The 17,737-nt window shown below is 42.7% G+C and overlaps 1 protein-coding gene across 2 annotated transcripts in view; it reads left to right on the forward strand.

The window, feature by feature from the left end:
- The window catches only part of MOCOS (molybdenum cofactor sulfurase), a 563,966-nt gene that overhangs the window by 237,318 nt on the left and 308,911 nt on the right, over window positions 1-17,737 (forward strand). The gene's annotated exons all lie outside the window — the stretch shown is intronic.

Below are 17,737 nucleotides of genomic sequence, written 5' to 3' on the forward strand. Positions count from 1 at the left end.
TAAATAAACGTACCACAATCCTGCCAGAGGCCCATTAATTCTTATCGGAGCTTGCTTGTGTCTGCCTGAGATCCTGACATGACCCTGGCCTCAAGCTCAAAATCAGAGAAGGATGAGCTGACCATGTCAGGAATGGTATACTGCCTGCTGAGGAACTGGAATGGGTTCTCGAGGTTAGTGGTCGGGGCACCTGTGCAACGTGAGCCAGGTCCCTTGCAGATGTCTTCCTCCTAGCCCATGTCACCTGAGGAATCAAGAACCTCCTATACTTCACCATGGCACAGGGGGATCACCAGAAGGCAGGCCACAGAAAGGAGGTGAAGCACTCACCTTCAGGCCAGTGGGTTGGTCCTTTCAGGCGAAAGGATGGAGGTTGGTTGGACTAAACTGGAAGGAGGGACTCTTAAGACTTCACTTCCATCCTTTGTTGGAGCACATTGTTCATTTGGAGCTTTCCATGGTGCTGAATCATGGGTTTCTCTGCTGTAGATGGATTACAATTTCTCCGATCAGGGGAACTATTATTCAGAACATGTGTTTGAGGGCGGGAAGCTAATCAAAGTCAGAGACAAAAAAAAAAAAGCATCTTGCAGCAAGAACCAAAGTATAAATCTCACAAATGGACCAGTGTCTGGTGGCTAGAGCTTCCCTTTCACAAAAAGAAGAAAGAAGGAAGCCTCCAAGCGGCACAGAAAAAAGTGGTTTATTAGTCCCCGTGTGTTTCAAATAGAGACTCAGCAGGGGCACAATGTTCTGTATTCATGCTGCAAAATAATTACTACAGGGTGTCTTTGTATATGCAAAGTATATGCACTTAGAGTCAGGATGTCTCTCCAGCCTCACCTCATCTTCCCCTTAGACTTAAGACCTAAACAATGGTGAATGCAGACCTTTCGAATCTTAGGAGTCATTCCTCTGGTTATCCAGATTTGGTCAATTCTTGTCCAAGTCATTTTAGCTTCAGAGAAGAAAGTCCCCTCTCTACCTAGGGGGTTCTTAGTTCTCCAAGTGTCAATTAAGTCCATATTGTCTGTCATTTCAAAAAAGGTTTTCGGTAGTCTTCCATCTTTTGTCACTACCTGTCTTTCAGATTTATCCATGTTTGTCGACACTACGCCATTCATATCTCCCATCAAAATGATGTTATAGTCCATAAAATCCAACAATGTCTCATGCAGTTTCTTGTAAAATTCCGATTTCCCCTCATTTGGTGCATAGACTCCTACTATCAAAAGTCTCTCTCCTTGAAATTGTATTTCAATTGCCACAAATCGTCCCTGTTCATCTTTAAAGATAAATTTTGGTGATAATTTTTCTTTTGCATAGATCACAACCCCTCTCTTTTTAACTTTGTCTGATGAAATAAATTCTTGGCCTAATCTTTTATTTATCAATACTTTCCTGTGGAGTCTGGTTACATGGGTTTCTTGCAGACAAATCAGGTCCAATTGTTCCTTTTTCAATAAATGAAAGACTCTTTTCCTCTTGTCCGGGGAGTTTAGACCCCTAATATTCCAAGTTAATATCTGCAGAGACATGATGTGATTATTTTGCAATCCCTCCAACTGCTCCCTGAAGCTGTTCCTGTTCTGACAGCAGTGTCTCTTTCTCTGGTTTATCCAATCCCAAGGGGTATCTTCCTGGGTCTGGTGCTCCCGATCTCGGTGCTTTCAGTTCTTTTGTTTCGGTCTCTTTTTGCAAGTCTTCCTCGTGATCTCTCAGGAACCTCAATTTCTCTTCCTCTGATCTTATCTTTACTTTTTTCCCTCTGAATGTAAACGACAGACCCTGAGGAAATTCCCACCTGAATAAAATATTGTTTCTTCTTAGCAGACCCACTAGGTCTCCGTAGTTAGCCCTGAGATCCAATAAATGTTTAGGGATGTCTTTAAAAATTTCAGTTCTTGAACCCTCTATTTCCAGTGCTTTCTGGTAATGGAGACTCAATATTTTGTCTCTCTCCTCTTTCGACTTAAAAACAATCAAGCAGTCTCTCACTGTGTTCTTCCTTCTGACTCTTCCAAGTCGGAAGGCACTCACTATCTTAAATTCTTGTTTTCCTGGATCAAGATCCCAAAAGTCCTCAAATTCCTGTGTAAGAAATTCTCTCAAGTCCCCTTCTTCCGATTCTGGTACCGCTCTGACTCTCAGATTAGCCTGTTTTTCCTTAAGTTCGATCATAGAAAATTGTGACCCATAGTCCTCAAGTTGTTTATTAATTGGTGGTATCCTTTCTTCTACCGCCTAAGTTGGCACCCATGGTTTTGGAGACAGCCTGAGATTGGATGTGATGCTAAGCTAAACAATGGTTTCGCTCTCAGCAGCACAAGCAGGAGCAGTGAAGCAGCTAAGAGTTTCACCCCATGCACCAGCATGCTACACATTCACTTTTAAACTGTAGTTAAGTGGAAAGGATCTAGAGGTCTTAGTAGATTACAAGCTTAATATGAGCCTGCATCAACAGAAGCATAGTACCCTGAACAAAGGAAGTAATAGTATGACTCTATTCTGCCTTGGTCAGACCACACCTGGAATACTGTGCCCAATTCTGGGCACCACAATTTAAGAAAGATGTTGACAAGCTGAAACGTGTACAGAAGAGGGCAACCAAGAAGATTATAAGGGTCTGGAAACCAAGCCTTATGAAGAATGGTTGAAAGACTGGGCATGCTTAGTTTGGAAAAGAAAAGAATGAGAGGAGATATGAGAGCCATTCCAAACTAAGCATGCCCAGTCTTTCAACCATTCTTCATAAGGCTTTCATAGATGCTTAGCTGAGATTCCTGCATTGCAGGGGTGAAGTGAAGGACATGAGGCAGGAGTTGGTAATGTGGGTGAGCTGGGCACAGGCAAGCTGCCAGCTAGCTCTGTAGAGGCTCCTTTTATTGCCACAATATACAAATCCAGGCAGATACATTTTGGGCTGTGATCTTTACACATCTTCCATTCCCAAGAACGTGGGGTGGTACAAAGTTATTTTGGCACCTGTTTCCACCACGTCATTTCCCCCTTGCACAATGTATGACAAAGGAGACAAAGGTCACAGACAGAGCATGGCAGAATACTAAGACCGCAAGAGGTTAGACAGAGGGGAAGATGTTCAGACAGCTGTGGATTTATCTGTGAGGGGGAGTGTGCTCCGCACCCCAACGTCATGTGTGCAGACAGCTGAGGCTGCCCGTGGGTGGGAGTGTGCTCCAGAACCCAGTGATCATTCCTACACAGGGGTTGGACTAAATGAGCCTTGGTGTCCCTTCCAACTCTACAGTTCTGTTTTATGATCTATGACCCTAAGTGTGACATGTGAACCAGGACACTGACTTAAATGGGGACTGTAAACGTGGTTAAATGCCTCCCACTGACATCCACCGAATATAGAAGTGCTTCAAAAACCTTGGCAGGATTGTGTCCTGTCTTTGGATTTTAAGAGAACATTTCTGTATTCTGTTTGAACTATTTTTTACATGCCTAGCAAGACACCACACTGCTTGCTGGTGCTTAGGTTAATGACTGAAACCTAAATATGGATGATGCTTTAACTCTACTGCCTTGCAAGAAATGAATTTTCAGTATATATTCCCAGCTCCATGGCAGATGTTCAGTAAGCCTGGTCGATGAACTGTATTATGCTTTAAAATGCAGTGTATTAGATTAGCACTCAGTCCTATAGATGTGCATAGCTGCAATGATACAAAGAATGGTTTGTTCCAGTATAGCTGCAGGGGTGTCATATGTGATATGAGTGGCGCAAATCTGTCAGGCTTTGCTGCCTATCCGCTGAAATCCCATTTTAACGGATTTACTGCAAATATACTGGGTGTTGGGCCATCTTGGTTATTTTATTTATTTATGACATTTGTACACTGGCTGATGACAGAAAGTCTCTTGGGCAGCTTAAAATAAGTACATATAAAAACACTCCAAGTACAAAAAGCCCCATAGAAAGCATATATAGCACAAGTATTACAATAAAACCAAACCGTTCTCAACCCCAAAAGTAAAAACTGAGATGCCCAAGCTACACAAGTTATTTAAAATGTCTAGGTGAACAGAAAGCTTTTCACTTGACATCAAAAACCTTCACAGAGATGCTTCCAGGCCCTTCTTCCTGGAAAGCCTGCCCCATAGCCGGGGTGTCACTGCCAGCAGAAGCAACAACTTGTGTGGTTGCCCCACTTGGAGCAGCACTTTCAGAAAAGAACTTCATGTTCTGGTGGGTACATATGGGAGAAGGTGGCCTTTCAAGTAGGTGATCTTTTAGTTACGGCTAAAAGTAGCATTTGAAATAGGGCCTATAAATGGACTGCAAGCCAGTGCAGCCGACAGGCATAAAATAGAATAAATAAATAATAAATAGAATAAATAAATAAATTAGGCAAAGTGAATCCATCACCTCCAGCAACAGATGCCACAGGGCAGTGATGGAAGCCTTCTGGTTTTTCTTCCGAAGCTCTGAGGCATCTCTCTCAGCTGGAAGACAAAGATGTATATACATATAGATGGTCCTTCTCTTCCCCAATGCTGATGCCTCCCCTGATGCTGCTTTCAAAAGTGAAAACAGAAGCAGTGCTACTGGGGATGGGGCGGTAATCTCGTGCAAGTGTCATGAGGGCTGCACTGCAAGGCCTGTTCCTGAAAGGAAGTACCAGAGACCAAGAACGAGGGGAGTGTTGAGATGCTAGAGGTGTCTCCTTCTCATTTCAGGCTAAGTGTGAAGGATGGCTGGATGTGCCTCTTCCGTCCATGGAGCAGCCACACTACTGGCGCTCTCACCCATCACTGGACCCCAAGGCAAGTCTTTGCACCAGGGGCGGGGAAGAAGGGCTTGAGAGAAGGGCGGAGGAAGGGGTTGATCAGGTTGCTTGAGCCTCCTCAAACAGACCCATCAAACTTCAAACTTTCCACTCAGGGGGTTTAGATACTGGAGGACACTTCTTGGTTCATTTTCAGGCCAGTTGGCTCATTCTTTACCCAAATGCATCCCAATGTAGCCCTTATTGATGTGGTGTTTGCATAACAGGTAAGCAATGACCAACTCCTTGGGAGATGCATTGTTTGCCATATTATGTAAACACACCTTCAGGAAGGACAACGTAAGTTGATTTTTTAAACACTAATTGTAAATCTGTGTGTCACGAGGGCTCCAAAGCATTGGTTTATGCTGTGCCTGATTCATTGGTCAGGCCATTTCTCATACCAATAAGCCTCTTCTAGGCAAAGGCCATTCTAGGGGTGGGGAACAGGATCTTGCTGATGGGACAGATCCTGAACTTCCCCACACCTTGTGAGCCAGTATGACAGGTTAGGCAGATGGTGCGCCTCACCTGTCAATCACCTGGCATCATCATGACAGCAGTTGAGCCAGCTTCAAAGGAAAGAATTGGAAGTGGGGCTGCCAAGAGGTTGTATGGCAGGGCTGCCATATTCTGAGGAGCAAAAAAGAGGACACATTTGCCGACATCTACTTCTAACTACAGATCACTATGACATCTCTCATTCTAAATACTATATGTAGGCTATAGGAGCTGTGATATATTGCTACTAGCAGTGTTATTAACTTTCGACAACAAAATAATAATAATACAAACAATTGAATTGGCTTTAATCGAATAAGTAACTAATTGTAAAAGTAAATGTGCTCTAATTACAAAAAAATAGAACATGTGTAGGCTATATACATTGGTAGGCTATATGAATATCAGGGACTGGGCAGAGGAGGAAGAGGAAGACAGTATAGATTTACAGCAGTGGTTTACGGGAAGCCACAACTCAGAGGCAGATGAGGGGAAAAGTTGGGAGATCATGGGAGAGGAGGAGCAGGCAGAGCCGGAGAAGCAACCGGCTGATGCATTGTCATTAGAAAGCATTCCAGACCCTCCAACTCCCAGAACCCAGCGAGCCTTAAAGTAAAAGAGCAAAGAGCTCAAAAACAGAGGGTACTTAGCTACACCTGTAGAGAAGAGGATGATGATGACGAATGAGGAAGTGGGAGAGAAGGGGGTGGAGATTCACTTGGGACAAGGCCCTTATCCAAGAGGCTGGGTTCTATAGCCTCTCTGTGTGAAGACTGAAATAAAAAAGGACTGTAAGAAACTTTGCCTTGTCTTTATATTTTCCTGGGCAACCAGCCGTGAGCTGCTGACAGCATCCTGACAATGAAACTCCTGTATCAGTACAAATGTAAATGACTACCTCGTGGTCATGGCAGGAATGCCTTTGAGGCTGGTGGAGCAAAGAGACTCAGTCAGTTGCCATCACCTGTTTTGAGGGTTTCTGCAGGCAGAGATTCCACTGGTTCTGCCTGCTAGCCCTTTGGCTTTCCTGCCAGCGGTAGAGTCCCCCCCCCCTCACTGGCAGAAGCCAGAAGGGCAATGCCCCACTCAAACCACCCTCATATGGCAGGTTGGAAGCTTGGATTTCTCAGTTAGCTCCCATGTGCTGTGTTCAAAATAGATGGGAATTAAGTATCCATTCACTTTCATACTTCTCTAGAAAAGGGGTGAAGGTGAGTCTTCACTAGGAATATGGAACCTGTGACTCTCCTGATGTTGTTGAACAACAACTACCACCATTCCTGACCCTTGGTCATGCTGATATCTGGAAGGCCACCGACTACTCATTCCTGAACTGCATACACTGTGACCATGTACACCTTTAAAGCACATTCAAAGCACATTCAAACTTTCAAATAATTCTGGGCACTGTAGTTTGTTAAGGAATGTTGGGAATTGCACTGCTGAGAGGCATAAACTACAATGTCCAGAATTCTCTGAGAGAAAGAATGTGCTTGTAAGGTATAGTGAATGCATAGCCTGTGGCTTTTAAAATCACTGTTACATTTGAACAAGGCATCAGTCCTAACCAGACTTTTTAATGCAAAAAAGGAGAGGTGCCAAATATACTTGTTGTTGTTGAGTCGTTTAGTCGTGTCCGACTCTTCGTGACCCCCTGGACCAGAGCACGCCAGGCACTCCTGTCTTCCACTGCCTCCTGCAGTTTAGTCAAACTCATACTGGTAGCTTCGAGAACACTGTCCAACCATCTCGTCCTCTGTCGTCCCCTTCTTCTTGTGCCTTCCATCTTTCCCAACATCAGGGTCTTTTCCAGGGAGTCTTCTCTTCTCATGAGGTGGCCAAAGTATTGGAGCCTCAGCTTCAGGATCTGTCCTTCCAGTGAGCACTCAGGGCTGATTTCCTTCAGAATGGACAGGTTTGATCTTCTTGCAGTCCATGGGACTCGCAAGAGTCTAAATACACTTAGCCAGTGGCAAATCAAGATTGCATATGCTACCAGGAAGACAACGATAAGAGTAATTTGTAAGCCTCATTCAAACAAATAAGCTGCAATGTGGTGGGCAAACAGAAATCAAAATCATGCTGAGGCTGTTTTGTGTGGCCAAGCAATGCAAATGATTCTACCACAGCACAAGCTTCCAAAGAAAACAGTCTGCTGTGCCACGATGTCCAAGCCCAGTGGCCACACTCAAGCAGCTTGCCACATATGGAGCTCAAGCAGTTTTGGATGTCAAGAGGCTGCTGCTTTATGCAACTCGAACCTTGAGATATATTTGCATGAATGTAGAACTACCAAACCACAAAACTACAGTAAAATGCACAAAGCAAAGGCATATTTTTATCAAATTAAAACCAGCAAGCACACAAAAGAAAAAACAGGCATCCACAATGATGCCCTTAGGGTAGGATGTTGGGGCTGAAGTCCTGGTCCCCAATCAGCAGAAGATGCAGCAGGCCTGCCTCACCACACTTTCAAGTAACACACATTGCCATCCTAAAAGGCCACTGACTTCAGAGTCTACGATTACATAACTACATCATTTGGTTACAGATAGGTAGCCGTGTTGGTCTGCCATAGTCAAAACAAAAAAAAATTTTCCCCTTCCAGTAGCACCTTAAAGACCAACTAAGTTAGTTCTTGGTATGAGCTTTCGTGTGCATGCACACTTCTTCAGATACATCATTTGGGCATACAAAGATGTGCCAAAATACGGGTACTCAAATTACTGTGTAATGTAGAGAATAAAACTACACTGAGTCACAATATATTTTGCTAGCTACCCAATATAAATCAGCCCACCACAGTGTGGAAAGGCATGTGCCCGAAAGCACTGAAACAAAAGGAAACACACACACACACACACACACACACACACACACGGAGAAACATCTGCTAGAAAGATGCGAGAGAGAAAAAAGAGGAGAGGGTTAAATGCAGAGACTCAATAGATAGACATTAGCAGAGAGGTATCTTAGGGGGTGCATTTGAGAGAGGATAAGGGAGAAAAGAGGGTCCCAAAGTGAATCAAGTTGGCAGGCAGGAGACACCAGATCCAATGGCAGCAGAGGGCAGGACGTAGGTAGGTAAGGGAGCATCTCAACCCAATGTGTGCTGCGGCCCTGTTGAATGACGGGAGGTGAGCCCAATAGAGGCATACCTTAAGTGGGAGCTAGGGTACCAAACAAAAAAAAGTGGACATTTTGGCAAATTTAAAAAATCTGCCTGGACAGACACTTTACCCCTGAAAAAGAAGATGTGTCCAGGAAAAACTAGACATATGGAAACCCTATAGTATGAGGGATGCTGACGTCATTTCGTGGGGAAGGCATGAGGGAAGACTTTGAGCTTTCGTTTAAAAAATAAAAAAGTTGGTGTCCTATAAATAAAGTGACAAAGCAAAAGTTACAGACAAACCTTAATTTTCTGAATGATTTCTGTGAGATAGTTACTGTAGCTGCTCCCACATTTCAGCATTTTTAGACAGTGAGTGAAGCCAAGGCTGTGATTGATCAGCAGATTGTTTGGATGCCAGGAGACAGGAATCCTTCTCTGCACTTTCTTTCCAGCTTCTGTCTCCTTTTCCATTCCATGGAAACCCTGTGCTTACATTCTGTGAGTTACTTTCTGCAAATTTTACTATACAGTAAGTACTATACATTAACTATACAGTAAGTGTGGGTAGGGGTTAAATAATTCTCCTTCTTTTGAGTGTGTAAGGGAGAGCTCAATCCACATACAATATTCCACTCCCCCCACCCCTTGGCAGCCCAGGAAGTAATGAAGGGGTGGAAAGAATCAGGTTTTCTTGGAAAGAACTTGAGGAGTGTTAATAGCATGTCACTTTTACAGCTTAGATCTAGGGGAAAACTACATGGATGTCGGCATGCAATTCTGTTCGCTGATAGCTTATTGATTCACTCTTCATAGAAAACAAATAGGAGATGAATGAACAGGCCCATTTCCATCTTGTCTGCTAGACAGGAAACAGGCTATGTTGATCTACTTGACTTACACTAGTTGGAGCTGCTTTAATTCTGGGGAGAAAAGACATGTTGCAAGGTTTGGACAAAAATAATGCATAGCAAAACTTTATCACTCAGGAACTCGCTTCTGATTTTTATTAGCATGACTTACCACAACTCACCCTGGGTGGGAAATCTGCTTACCCTTTGCAAGTCTGTATAACTCCCATGGCATTCAGTGGCATCAGTTGCCCATTTGCTGTTGGGTGGTTGGACTGACAGGTGGGGTGGACAACTCTCACAGCAATCCTGATTTCTTCCCCTTCCTCCTATTTTCCTCCAGTTAAGGGGGCACAGTCATTCTCACCAACGAGAGAAAATCAAAACTCTTGGGCAGGGCTAGACAAAGAGGTTCAGGTTCTCAACATTTCAGAGAGAAATAATAGAAAATGATAGGAAACTATTATCGAAAATGTATAATCTGTTGCTAGAATGGGAAATGAAAGATGAAGAGGTTAAATCAGTTATGATTACATGGGCACAAGATGTGGGCACAAGATGGAGGATTGGGAAAAACTATGGAGGACTGAGATAAAATTTACTGCAAGTGTGGCGATTAAAGAAAACTATGAAAATGATGTATAGATGGTATCTAACGCCAGTAAAATTAGAAAAAATGTACAAAAATAAAGAAAGTGTTGGAAATGTAAATTAGCAGGAGACATTTTTTTTTCATATGTGGTGGGATTGCAAAATTGTTAAGAAATATTAGGAAATGATTTATAATGAAATGAAGATGATGTTTAAAATAACTTTTGTTAAGAAACCAGAAGCTTTTCTATTAGGTATAACAGGAGTGGACATACCAGGACCACAAAAAGACTTATTTAAGTGTATACAACTACAGCTACACGAATACTGCTAGCACAGCAGTGGAAAGAAGAAGGTGTCCCAAAGAAGATTGGCAAGTTAAATTAATGCAATATGCTAAAATGGCAAAATTGACATTGAAACTAAGAGGAAGAGACGACGAGTTTAAAGAAGACTAGAAGGACTTTATTGTATATATACAGAAGCAATGTACACAGGTTAATACATTAGCAGGATTCTAGAAATATCTGTAAGGAAATATGAATGGACAATAAGTAATTTTAATGATTTTTAAAATTAAAATGCACATGCGGTATGATGATAAACAATGGAACCAGGGAAGGGACTAGGGGGAAGTCAACTTTTCTTTTTCCTTTTTCAATTTATTGCTTTTTTCTTTTTGCTTTTTTCTATGTCCGATTATGAATATGTATTATTGGTGCTATTGTTGATGTTATTCTTTCTTTTCTTTTTTCTTTTTCTGTTTTATATTTGGAAAATGAAAAATGAAAAAAAGAAAAAGTTCCGGAACTTGCTGACCTTTTTTAGGGGAGCACCCACCCAAAGTTGTTGAGCCAGCCAGCGCCTCTGCAGCACAGCCTCAAGCACCTCTGCCACCTCAGCCACCTCTGCCACGCAGCCCCAAGCGCCATGCAGGGGGACAGAACTACAGAACTGCTAGAACACAACAAAGAGGGGCTAGAACTCAGTTCCAATGAGCTCCAGCTGGAAAAAAGTCCTGCTCTTGAACCATCTTTCTGCTTCAGCACATATTTTGCTAGGTTGTATCAAAACTCCTTGAAATCTTGTGCTTTAACTGTGCAATAAAGGTGTTAAACATTATTTCGTCATCAGTAGCTAAGAGCAGGCTACAGTGTTCTCTTTAAATTTGCTTTGCCTTTCTGTGACAATGAGGCAAGTGTAGAAAATGCTTCTAATAGAAGATGTATGGGGCAAGAAAACAGGTGGAGAGATCAGTTGTTGGCAGGCAGAGTAACAGGCACCAGAAAGGGTTGCTGAGTCTAGCAGTTAAAAGCACACCAGTGCAAGTAGATAAATAGGTACTGCTGTGGCAGGAATGTAAACAGCGTTTCCATGTGCTCTGCTTTCTGTTGCACCAGAAGCGGTTTAGTCATGCTGGCCGCATGACCCAGAAAGCTGTCTGTGGACAAATACGGCTCCCTCGGCCTGAAGTGAGATGAGCGCCACAACCCCACAGTCACCGTTGACATCCAGGGGTCCTTTACCTTTACTTTTTACCTGTTGAGCCTAGAATGTGGCTTCATATTTCAATGGTTACATACTCACGGCTCTGAGGCTTTTTGATAGCTCTGGTTCTTTAACCATAGTTAAAGAGGAAATTTGCATTTACCCATAATGCTAAGTCATAGTTAGCATTAACCAAGATTTATAAACCAACTACAAACCTTGGTTAATCTCCATTCTTTAACTGTATAGGTAAGCTGCAGGACCAGGTTTGGACCATAAAAATTAACTCTGATTAATGAAATTATGCATTATAAACCAAGACTTAGCATAATATGTCTTCCTTCTCCATGTAGAAAGGAATGTGTCTTGTAATAGGGGAGCCGGTGCTGTAACTTTGTGCACATGAAATGTTAAAAGTAAACTACTGATTTCTTGTTAGTCTAAAGAGGTTAAGTAGGTCTGGTGTCTCTATACATTTTTAAAAACAGAAATGCGCCAACAACAAGAGGACACCAGTGTCAGGCAAACATAGGTCCAACTATCACGAAGAATAATTTTTCTGGCACAGTGGAATTAAGAATAATTATTGTGCTGGCTTCCTCTTCATTGTGCTATAGAAGATATATACGATCAGCTATGACTGCAATGTGATATTCCTGATGAAACCACACGCAGAGTATTTGTGTTTTGAGAAGCACACAAGATATTTCTCGGCCTGTTTCCATGGGAGATGGAAGCTGGTTTGATGGAAGTGTTGACAGTGTTGTCTGCAGCTCCTCACTGTCCTCTGTGGACTCATTCCATACTTTCTTTTGCAGAGATCCTGGGGGGGAAATCGTTCAGGCATTAAGATACTTTAGCATTACTGTATTTCCCCCTACCACTCATTCTCAGTGCTCAAGCCAGCCAAACCCACAATAACGTGAAGCTGCTCTTTAAAGGGCGTCTATCCCACAAGTGTCAATTTTGAATGACAGCAGCACCCCAAAGTCTCAGGCGATGAGGAGCTACTTAAGAATCTTTTGGGCCTGAGTTATTGCGAAGTGAATCTAGGAGCTTCTGTCCACATGGCGCTTGCTCAGTCTGTGACCCTCTTGGTTAGAATCCTAAACTGTCCCCAGAATAGCCTGCCCCCTTCAGCCACCCTTGAAGGATATTGTAGACAAGGCTTCACGGAAGTCTTACTATAATTAACTGAATTTTTTTCAAAGGTCTCCAGAGAGCACGTTGTTAGTCCCTGCTAATAAACTAAATTGCCATAAAGAACTGTAAAATTGCATCAACTGAGTTAAATGACCACCAACTGTGTAAGAATAAGAATGTTCTGTACTTGAACACTGTCCTGTCTTGGTTTTACAGTCATTTATGATTATTCTTATATTACTGGCCTGCTGTTTTTCAATAAATTTTATGATTCTCTCCTTTCTTCAGTTGAGTTTTAGAAAACATAAATTAGTGGTTCTTATAACTGTTATCTGTTAAATGCAGTTTGCATATAAAAAACAATGGTTCTCTTCCAAATGAATTAAAGTCTTGATTGCTGGGACTGTGTGGGAAGTTTGACAATTAATATAATAAAGAGAGAGAGAGAGAGAAGTGAACAGGAAAAGGAAGTCTAATCAGTGCTGTGATTTAATGTTTCTGGATTTGTAAATTACTTAACATTCTCCTGTGCTTTACATTTTCTTTATTTTGTAGGTAACATCTATTATTCTAATTCTTGCTGATAATGTCAAAAATTTGTGTTTTACATTATGATTTTTTGCTTGCATTATTTTTTGGGTTAATATGTTTCCAATATAACCCTTAGATATGTTTACATAAGCAGTCCTGACTTCCTTTTAAAGTAAATTATGGTTTTAAGATCAGACCAAGTCCATGGACAGTTGCACTCCAGTCAAGACCTTGAACATGTGTTCTCTATCTCATGTGCACTACTTTGTTGGCCAGGCTGAGGGCCAGGGCAGAAGACAAAGAAGATTCCCTCCCATTTTGTCATTTATACTTTCTGTCAATTTCAGGGGGTGGTGTTACACATTCCTATTCCCTTCTGTGTTTGAAGAGGGCTCTAAGATAGTGTGGTGCCTATTCTTGTAACTGAGACTATGTAAGGTGAAAAGGAAACATGCAACATTTTTTCATCTATATGTGCAAACAAGCACTTAATTAAAAAACCACTCTTGGTCTTCTGATTACTGAATTGGCTGGTTGTCACCTTTCTCCATTGGACTGATGGCTATCATTTGGACCCTTGGTTCCTTTCTCCCCCACCCCCCATAAGGGTCTCTTCTAGTTTTCCTAGTACTTGATTTTCCTTTTTTGTGTAATTCATGACATTTTGGATATCATTGGTCTGTGGTTGTTGGGAAGCTCTGACATGTTTTTTTTTTTTTAAGCTTCTCTTCAGCCTTGACACCAGTAAACATTTCTGGGTAAACAGTTGGCACCCCCCCCCCCGATACTTTGTGCTATTGCAGCAATCTTTCTAGGTGAACAGTCCTGCACACATTCGTGCAGGTTCTTGCAAGGACCAATATGGCGGCTCTTAGCTAAGCATATACAAGCAAGAACCACTGGGTCCCAAGCTCAAGAAGTGAGTTAGTTCCTCATTTACACCCCAGAGTCCCTGACAAATTGGATAGGAGTCTTTTAAAAAATAAAATAAAAATGAAGGCTCATATTCTATAAATACAGGGTGAGTCCCTTAAAAGAGGCCCTGTGGATACAGAGCACACATGTTAAAAGACTCACCCTGTATTATAACAACTAAAATGATTACAATTTGTTCATTAATGTTGTGACATACTTCACTTTCAAGTCTAGTTTAAAAGAATAAATTTAGGCAAAAAGAAGAAACATATGGAAAGTGTTTTTCTTTCTTCACACTGATTCACTGACACATCTGGTATTTAGCAACATAGCACAGTATTCTGGAAGTTATTGCATAATATTGTGAAATGTTTGTAGATACAACATTGTGTAGCATCACTGAATACATGTGGCATCAAGCATCTTCTCTGAATGCCCAATGTGAAGCACCAGGAGTTTCAGAGCAGGAGTTCTGATCCAAGAGATCCAAGTGCCTGTTTCTTGCCATGAGGATGACAGCTTGCCAGAAGAGGGACCTGTCTGTGTGGAAGCAGCAAAAAGAGCCGCTTCTTGTTCCTCAGCTGACACAAAACTCAATGGAGCAATACAGCACTGGGGGCATGTTTCACCTTTGCAACGGTGAAACTTGGGGTGGCAATCTCTTCAGTTGGTTTTTCAGGTACAGTTGCATTCCAGTATTTAAAAACACACGGTTTCAACTGAGGTGATATCATCATGAAGTTAAGTGCCCTTGTCAAGAGTTGTCTGAGTAAAGGGTGGGTATGTGGATAACAAAGGAAATCCTGTTGTGATGTCATGTCTCTCACTTGGGGGTGCAAAATCCAGCATACATCTGGCCCTGAGGTTCAGGTGGCCAGGTCACTTCATGGCGGTGCTTTTCTCCTGCCGGAGCGCAGTTCTGGCACCCCCTACACTTTTTAAAGACCTATGGCTCCACCTGACTCCTAGCCGTGATTGGTCAGGCTACAGGGTGGAGCCAATTCGTATTTCCTTTTCTTCAATCCATCTCCCATGTGGCAGTGGCAGGCTTTAAGCCTTCCAGCCAGGCCTCCGCCATTGCACACGCATGTGTTTGCGTGAGGGCCCTTCTGAGCTGCCCTAGCTCATCTGCCTGAATCTAAGAGAACAAGGGAGGCGAGGGTGCATTCACCTGACCCACACCAGAACCAGGGGTGACCCCCAAACCAGCTAGGGAGACAGCTTTCCTTCCATATCAGGACTGGTTCAGGACATTGTGCTGCCTAAGGTGAAGACAACCCATTCCATCCCACATGCAGAAGGCTTGGCCCTGGGACAGCGTCCTCCACCCCACCTGAGTGCAGTGAGCTAGTTTAAGGGAGGGGGTGGAGGGCAGGCCTTGAAGTGCCCACAAAGGGAAATGGCTAGTAGGCTCAGGGCTACTGCCGCTGCCTGGTGGCCTCACTCTGGCTAGTTATAGAATAGAATCATGAACTTGGAATCGACCCTGAGGGTCATCTAGTCCAACTCTCTGCAGTGCAGCAATCTCAACTGAAGCATCCCTGACAGATGGCAGTCCACACTCTGCTTAAAAACCTCCGAGGAAAAGAGCCCACCATCTTCTTAGGGAATCCGTCCCACTGTTGAAAGGTCTTCCTGATTTTGGTCAGAACAGGACTGGCCCAGTTACATATTGTGCTGAGGCAATCTCTCATCCAGACATCTTAGATGGCCAAATATGTCTAATTTCATAATAAAAGTGTCGTAACTTCACACCATTCTCTGGACAAATTGTTCTTGCATAAAAGGAGGGCAGTCTTTCCCCAAGTCAAGGCAACCTCTTGTTCAAAAGAAGTGGAATAGGGAAAATCTTCAAACTATACACTTCTGATAGCTCAGCTGGTAGAGCATGAGCCTTTTAATCTCAGCACCAGGGGTTCAAGCCCCACTTTGGGCAAAGTCCTGCAGGGAGTTGGATGAGGGGTCCTTCGTGATCCCTTCAGTCTCTAGAATTCTACTATTCTACTACTGTTTCACAGGACACATTAGTGATCTGCTGGGCTCAAATTACAAGTGGGCCAGAGGGATCCCAGCCCATTTACCTTTGAGTAGCCTCCTTAATTAGTGTACTGCTGGTCAGAGACCATAGCGGACATGATTTAGCTAAGATTAGGGGTGGTAGTCAATGTCAGTCCTATACAGAATAGACCCTTTAAAGTTAATGGACATAAGTAACTTTGAAACTAATGAATTTAAGAGTTTATTCACCACAGGACTTTGTGGAACATAGCCCTATTTAGCTTAGGGCTCATCCAAATGTTTGTCTCAGTTGAATTTTTCAGCATTTAGTCAGATCATATGAAGAGCAAAAACTCATCTGAAGATGAGTCTGGCCTCATCTAAAAATGAGATGTTCAGGTAGGGTGAGGGTAGCAAGTTCAAGTTGGTAGGATGAGTAGTATTTGGTGAGGTGACTGGGTAGACTGGGTAGACTTTGCCCAAATATGTTAAAGGCATGCTGCTGCACCCAGCAGATGGCTGCTATTCGGTTCGAAAACCTCTTGAGAATGAAGGTAGTCAACTCCCGATACAATGCAATCCTGTAGCAATATTCCCAGTGCTGTTTTCAAATAGATTTTTAAACTGACTAGTAGCCAGCTGCTGAGGAGAGTGGCTTGGCTCTGTTTAACGTTAATAAAAATAGAAGGAAATGGGAAGGTCACTCACTTGCCTATTAAGTAAGCAGGTATTCTTTCCACCCAAAAGTTTTTTGGTTTTCATGGGAATGCCATGAAAATTGCAGAAATTCTCACAAAATCTTCATTTGTGAACCAAGGTTCAGCAAGGAGGCAAGTGGGGTTGTGTATAGACTTAACTAAGTCCCATCTTGGCAACAGGTATCATTTTTGGGTCAAGTTGAATTTGGGCAGGGTAAACGGCATTCAGTAAGTAGTCTTACACAAGCCAGCCGTGCTTCACTGACTGGCATGAATTTTAAACTGCTTACCTGGAGGATGAGCAAACCGTAGGGTATCTTGATTTAAGGTATGTTCCCGTAGCTCTGCAAGTCAGCTCAATGCAAAAATATGCTAACTGCATTTTTCGCCATCGTTGAGCAGGTAAAAGGGACGCTGTCTCCCACAAGTGAGTGGCACAACTAACTTTAAGGTCAGATCACAGCAGACAGTTAACAGCACACAGAAGTACAATTCTGCCTCTGGGCACATTCATTTGAAATGAAAGAGAAGATAGGTACATGGTGGCGGGCATGGTATAATTAATGAATCTGGAATGCTGCCATGTAGTCTGCATTAATACCTCTCCCCTTGTAAAAAGGACAACCACTTTTTTTTTAATTGCTCACTAAGAGCAAAAGTTTAGTTTTGTATTTTTGAACGAATGTGGTTAGATTTATATTAGAACTCTATTTCCTTCTGGTTGGAAGAAAGGCAGATTACATCTTGCTTAATAGAACTTGCATAATAGAAGAGCAAAGTGAATTATAGAATCCTAGAATTGTAGATTTGGAAGGGCCCCTGAGGATCATCTAGTCCAACCCCCTGCAGTGCCGGAATCTCAACTCAAGCATCATTACAGGTGTCCATCCAACCTCTGCTTAAAAACCTCCTATAAAATCCTTCACCTTCTGAGGGAGCCCGTTCGACTGTCAGAAGTTGTTCCTGATGTTTAGTCAGCATCTCCCTTTTTGTAACTTGGTTTGAGTTCTACGCTCTGGAGCAGGAGAGAACAAACTTGCTCCATCTTCCATATTGAGATAGTTGAAGATGGCTCTCCTATCTCCTCTCAGTCTCCTCGTTTCCAGGCTAACTAAT

The sequence above is a fragment of the Podarcis filfolensis genome (genome assembly GCF_964270895.1).
Source record: "Podarcis filfolensis genome assembly, chromosome: 13".
NCBI lineage: Eukaryota > Metazoa > Chordata > Lepidosauria > Squamata > Lacertidae > Podarcis > Podarcis filfolensis.